The sequence below is a fragment of the Neltuma alba genome, unplaced genomic scaffold, assembly GCF_004799145.2.
Source record: "Neltuma alba isolate B1F8T4 unplaced genomic scaffold, ASM479914v2 tig00011781_pilon, whole genome shotgun sequence".
NCBI classification, from domain to species: domain Eukaryota; kingdom Viridiplantae; phylum Streptophyta; class Magnoliopsida; order Fabales; family Fabaceae; genus Neltuma; species Neltuma alba.
Genome location: NW_021636404.1, coordinates 69,727 through 76,735, shown reverse-complemented (window position 1 = coordinate 76,735; position 7,009 = coordinate 69,727).

The following is a 7,009-nucleotide window of genomic DNA, read 5'->3' as shown; positions in this document are numbered from 1 at the left end:
GCGCAACGAAGAAGGCTTTAGCCCTAACCCTTTATATAGGAATTTTGCGGTGCTTTGAAGCACCACGACCTGCTTCGCAATGTATTCCAAATCATTTTCTTTTATTACTTCAATAGGCATTCATTTGTATCAATTTTAATTAGGCGCTCGATTAATATGAAATATTTGAATGCTTTTTTATATAAAATAACAGGTTAATTGCAATGAATTGGGGCTGTTAAAAATGTGAAATTTTCAATAAAAATTAAAATTATTTTTCCCTGATAAGCTGCTAATTGAGATGTGATAAGCGGGTTCACCCAGTAAGAAAGAAAATACAAGTTCAAATCCTAAAAAACATACTTGTTAAGAGGACTTTAACCTTAACGCTCTCAACCTGACAGAAATTAATCTCAAGCTTAAAGTGAATTGAGTATACTCTGACTTATATAAAAATAAAAAATAAAGAAAGGATCGGAGACCCGTATGCCTGCCAGATTATTACAGCTATAATTTTGTATAGTTTTCTTTTTCTTTTGTTTAAGAGGGCCATAATTTTGTATGGTTGTTATCAACATATGAATTATTGTACTACATCAAGAAGTTGAGGCCTCTATTGCGGAGAGATTATGACTATTATTTTCTTTAAATTTTAAAATTAAATAGTTTTACATATTTTAAAATAAAAAAATCAATTATAAAAACAAATCGAAGTTGAAATTTGTATATTAAAACTTTTGTCAATCGTTGTCTAAAACTTTTATTTATTTATTTTTTCTTTTGTCAACGTATGCTTATCTTTATGTACCTTTGTAAACATGTACTCCTCTAATCCTATTTATACATGCTTTATATAGACCAAGAAAAACCGTAAACTACATTAACTTTTTATTAAAATATAATAACTTTTCAACTTTATCACTATTCAATATATACCAATTTTTTTTAAAAAAAAAGATCTACACTATAATAAATAAATAATAAAATAGTATATTTATGCTTAAAATTAAATGAAATAACTTACAAATAAAATTAAGAAAAACTTGTCTCCGTCTTATAAATAGGACAAGAAGAGTAATATAATTTGCCAACTATTGATCTCCCCTTTTGCGGTTTGATTATTTTGATTATTTATCATCAGACTTATTGTCCTATCCTCACCAGCGATTTCTGGATGTTGCATGTCTGCTTTTCCCTGTCTCTCTTTTTTATTTAATTTATTATTGAAAATAATTCTTGGTTTCATTATCGCTATAAATTTTCATGCAGGGATAATTTTGGCCTTATTGTCCACATGTAATCATGTATCGATCATTTCATGTACCGTGACGAGAAAATGGCTATAATTTTGAGACTTTGAGATCAAGGAATTATTATCTACTTGTTCCTCTCCTTATTGGGGAAGTTGAAGTTAAAATGTGAATTTAAATTTTTCTCCGATTCAATAGTTCAATCGAGAATAACCTAAAGTAAATAATCCTCACAATATATTCAATTCACCTAATTTGTCTCAATTTTAATTTTCAGTCATTAATTTGACCTGAATTGTTACTTTTTTTTAATTATGAGAGTGCAATATTTATATCTTTCTTATTTGAATTAAAATACATATTTATAAAAATGAATTATTAAACTGTAATATTCATCCGACGACCAAAATTTTTAAGTGAGACAAATTAAGAGAATTACAAACTAAGATGATTCAAACTTGATAAAATATTCGGTCCTGGCTTGCTAGGGTAATGAAATAATGCAGGATTTATGGCCAACGAAAAGCTTGTTAAAATATTCAGTTAATTAATATCATCGTTCAGTACGTACGGGTCTCTCTCTTGCCAGCTGCCAACAAGGTATGTACGGGTCTCTCATTCGATAATATTTATATATATATATTTTGAAATAAATGGAAGATTGCAAGGGTTAAATAATTATGTTTACTTCTTTTTTTTTTTTTGCCAACAATTTTATTCACTTCACTTTAAATATACTAGAAAATGATTTAACCGATGAAAGAATAGGAGAAGTCATGTTTCAGTTGTAGGAGGTGTACTTAAAAATATATACATATATATATATTCATGTTAAGACAAAAAAATTTTCATGTACTTATGTAAAGTATGGCAGAAGTATTCACATTGTTTTATGGTTTTTTGTTCATGCATGATGTTATAATTTGAAAATATATATAAGGATTAAAAAAATGAAACAAAATTATTGTCATTTACAAATTAAATTTTTTACTTTTAAAATTTTGTCCATCCGTCAGTTTAATCTTTACTCGTGGACTGATCTAAAAAGTTAGGTTTGCTCATGCCATGCTTGGGGGACAAGTCAGAATCCCACCAAAACATAGTATATTAATTTAATTAGTTTTTTTTTAGCACTGAAATTTAATTAGTTAAAATATTAACAAATGATTGTCGTACTACACTATAAATAAAAAAATATTTCCTTAAACACTCGTCATTATCCACTCAGTCATAAATAACCCTTATTTAAGAATTAAAATAAATGTTGCTTTGAAAGTACCATTTCATGTTAGTTATATGTCATCAATCTTAAGAAAGTAATTGGTCCAAAATATCTTAAGAAAGTAAGAATACTAAACCGATTATTTTAATTGATAAATTAAGGGTTAAGGAATCATTAATATGTCCCGGCCAAAAAAAAAAGGAATCATTAATATAAATAATATATATTACTAGAATAATTTAATGATGCACAACAACACAAATCCAAAGGAGATTAAAATATTATTTATTTATATTTATTTTTTTAATTTACATGACGTTATCCAAAACTGTCCCTGTACGGAAAAAATCTAAGTCCTTCAAAGAATTAATTAACACCTAGATGTGAAAGTTTTAAAGCTGAAAAAAATCCAAGGAGATTCTGATATGCAAAAGATGAAAGAAATAATTTACCGCAATATTTATATCTTTCTTATTTGAATTAAAATACATATTTATAAAAATGAATTATTAAACTGTAATATTCATCCGACGACCAAAATTTTTAAGTGAGACAAATTAAGAGAATTACAAAATAAGAGAATTACAAATTAAGATGATTCAAACTTGTTAAAATATTCGGTCTTAGCTTGCTAGGGTAATGAAATAATGCAGGATTTATGGCCAACGAAAAGCTTGTTAAAATATTCAGTTAATTAATATCATCGTTCAGTACGTACGGGTCTCTCATTCGATAATATATATATATATATATATATATATTGAAATAAATGGAAGATTGTAAGGGTTAAATAATTATGTTTACTTTTTTTTTTTGCCAACAATTATATTCACTTCACTTTACATATATTAGAAAATGATTTGACCCATGAAAGAATAGGAGAAGTCATGTTTCAGTTGTAGGTGTACTTAAATATATATATATATATACACACACACATGTTAAGACAAAAAAATTTTCATGTACTTATGTAAAGTATGGCAGAAGTATTCACATTGTTTTATAGTTTTTCGTTTATGCATGATGTTATATCCTGTAATTGGTGATTAATGTCAGTGGATTGTTATTTTTAAAAGTTTATATACATTACCCCAAAAACTTTGGTCGTAAAATCTCCTTCACCTTTAAGAACTTTAATGTTTAATTATTTGATTATCAACCTTCCTATCGTTAAAGGCAGTGGTTTTTACCATGTCAAAATTTTTTTTATATTTTTTTATTATATATCATGTCATTTAAAAAATAACACTTGTCGTGTGACATGTAATTTGAAGTAATTTAAAATTTTTTTATCTAAAAAAATCAGTTAAATAAATATTTTATATATTTTAAAGTAATTAAGTATTTCTTTTTAAGTACTTAAAAAATTTAAAATTTCTTTTCTAAGCTGCAACTGCTATTTTTCAAATGACATGGCATAAAATAAAAAATATAAAAAGATGACATGGCAAAAACCGTTAATTTTAACAGTAATTTTAATGGCAGAGTAATTAATAATCAAAATATAGTTCTTAATTTAAACTTTTAAGGATGGGATAAGTTTTATGGAAATGACTTAAAATTTAGGAAAGTTTTATGCGCTTCAGCCTATTTTAAATATTAATTGAACTTTTTTAAATTAAATTTTTTTTAAAAAAATGATCACTATTACTGGATTAATTAGATCCACTCCTTAGAGGATTTTTTTTTTGGAGGGACTTGGCAAGGTGAGGATGCTCTATCCAAATAGCCTAAACTATATATTTGTTTATTTAACCTTATACAAGATTTCATTTTAGTTCTTTAATTTTAAAAAGTATATTTCTAAATCATTTAACCTTAAAATTATTAGTCTTTTCTTTTTTTATTACTCTTAAATAATAATTTTTTTATAACAAAATAATTATTTTGAAAATTTAACTTAATATAATAACATTTGAAAATGTTTTATCAACATTCCAGATTTTCATATCATCAATTTTTATTAACAGTTTTGGAATTAAACTAAAAATATATATTAAAGCCAAGAAACTATTACAAAAAAAAGCCAAGAAACTAAATTAAAATTTTATATAAAATTAAAAAATTAAAAGTATATTTTAGAGACCTCCACATGCTCTGTATTAAATGATTATGGAGAAATTTATGCCCAGAGTTTTTTTTTTTAAATAAAAGACCGTCACCATAGTAAGTTTCCCCTGTCATATCAGTATATCACACTGTCATCATAAGTAAATGTTTTTTTTTATTTTTCCTTTTAAGTATAACATTTTATTTCCTTTTGTCTCCTGTATTAATATTTTTTTTCCCTTTCTTATTGACTCCATTTATTAAGGTATCTTTAATTCTGTATATTATATATTTTAATCATTAGATGGTAAGTTTATATTTTTTTAAAAAAATAGTATTACAAATTCTTTTCTTACAAGTAAAATACTTACCCTTGCTTCTTTTTTTTTGGGAATCTACCATTGCTTAAGTAAACTTTTTTTCCATAAAAGGAGTCAAATAACAATTACAGAAAAGAAGTCCAAGGGAAGTCATTTTAACAAACAAACCATGAATGAACAAGATAACTTAACAAAGAGAAAGGACAGACTAACAGCGGAATATCCTCCAAGATTGCTTGGTGCCCTGTTGGAGCAACTTTGAATGGCTTGATCTGGATCTGCTTAATAAGGCAGTGGTTTTTACCATAAATTTTTTTTATATTTTTTATTACATATCATGTCATTTAAAAAATATCACTTGCCATGTGGCATGTAATTTGAAGTAATTTAAAATTTTTTATCTAAAAAAACTCAGTTAAATAAATATTTTTATATTTATATATTTTAAGGTAATTAAGTTTTTCTTTTTGAGTACTTAAAAAATATAAAATTTATTTTCTAAACTGCAAGTGCTATTTTTTAAATGACATGGCATATAATAAAAAATATAAAAGGTTGACATGGCGAAAACCGTTAATTTTAACGGCAGAGAAATTAATAATTAAAATATAAAATATTATGGTCCTTAATTTAAATTTTTAAAGATAAAGAAGGTTACATGTAACTTATTTAAAATTTAGGAAAGTTCTATGTATTTTAAGCTATTTTAAATATTAAGTGAAATTTTTTAAATTAAATTTTTTTTAAAAACGATCAATATTACGGGATCAATCAGACCCACTCCTTAGAGGATTTTTTTTTTTTGGGAGGGACCTTGGCAAATTCTAGAGAATGTTCTATAGATTAAAATATATATTTGTTCTTTTAATTTTATATAAGATTTTATTTTAAAAAGTACATTTTTATTCTTTTATCTTAAAAATTATTAGTCTTTTTTTTGCATGACTAAATTCGTTAATCTTAAATAATAATTTTTCATGACAAAATAGTTATTTTGAAAATTAAACATTATAAGATAAGATTTGATAATATTGTATCAATATTTAAAATCTTTTTAGAACCCCCGCGTGCCCTGTATTAAACGATGATGGAGAAATTTATGCCCAGACTTTTTTTAATGACAACCATCACCATAGCAAGTGTCTCCTGTCATATCAGCATATCACATTGTCATCATAAATAAATGTTTTTTTTAAGTATAACATTTTATTTCTTTTTGTCTCTTATATTAAGATTTTATCCTTTTTTATTACCTCTATTTATTAAGGTATCTTCAATTCTGTATATTATATATTTTAATCATTAGATGGTAAGAGTATATTCTTTTTTTAAAGTGGTATTACAAAGTCTTTTCTTACAAGTAAAATACTTACCGTTTTTTTTTTTTGGAATCTACCATTGCTTAAGTAAACCTTATATTTAAGATAGTAAGTGTAGACTGAAAAAAAAAATACTTGTTCAGGTTAAAAAGAAAAGACTGAAAGAATAAAAATAATTTTTTTTCATAAAAGGAATCAAATAACAATTACAAAGAATTCCAACGGAAGTCATTTTAACAAGCAAATCATAAATTTTAATGAAGAACAAGGACAGACCAACCGTGGAATATCCTCCAAGATTTGCTTGGTGTCCTGCTGGAACAAATTTCAATGGCTTGATCTGTAACTGTTTAATAACTACATATAAACACTTTTATGTCAGTCAAAACAAAATTTTTGTATATATTTATCTATATTTTATAAATTATGATTAAAAAGTTACTTTTAAAAGCTCTAATTACCATTTCAAACAAATCCTTAATTACCGGTCATAACCAATGATTATTTCAGAATCCATACCCATATCTTTAATCATTAATAAGAGTTAAAAATCTCAAGACTAAATGAGAAACTCATCTAACATGTATATCTGTGTATATTGATCTTGAGAGAAAGTCATATAATTTTTTAAAACTAGGAGAAAAAAGTCTTCATAATTTAAATTAAATAGAGAGAAGATCAGTATGTTATAATATTTAGATGCAGATATGTATGAACTATTTTTCGTCAAATTATCTCTTAGAGAGAATTACAATAAAACTTCAAGAAAAGAAAATAATTATCAACGATATTTTATATTTGAGATTTGATTGCAATTCTGTATTTCTTTTATTCTAACCAATCATCTATATATATATATATGGAGAGTAT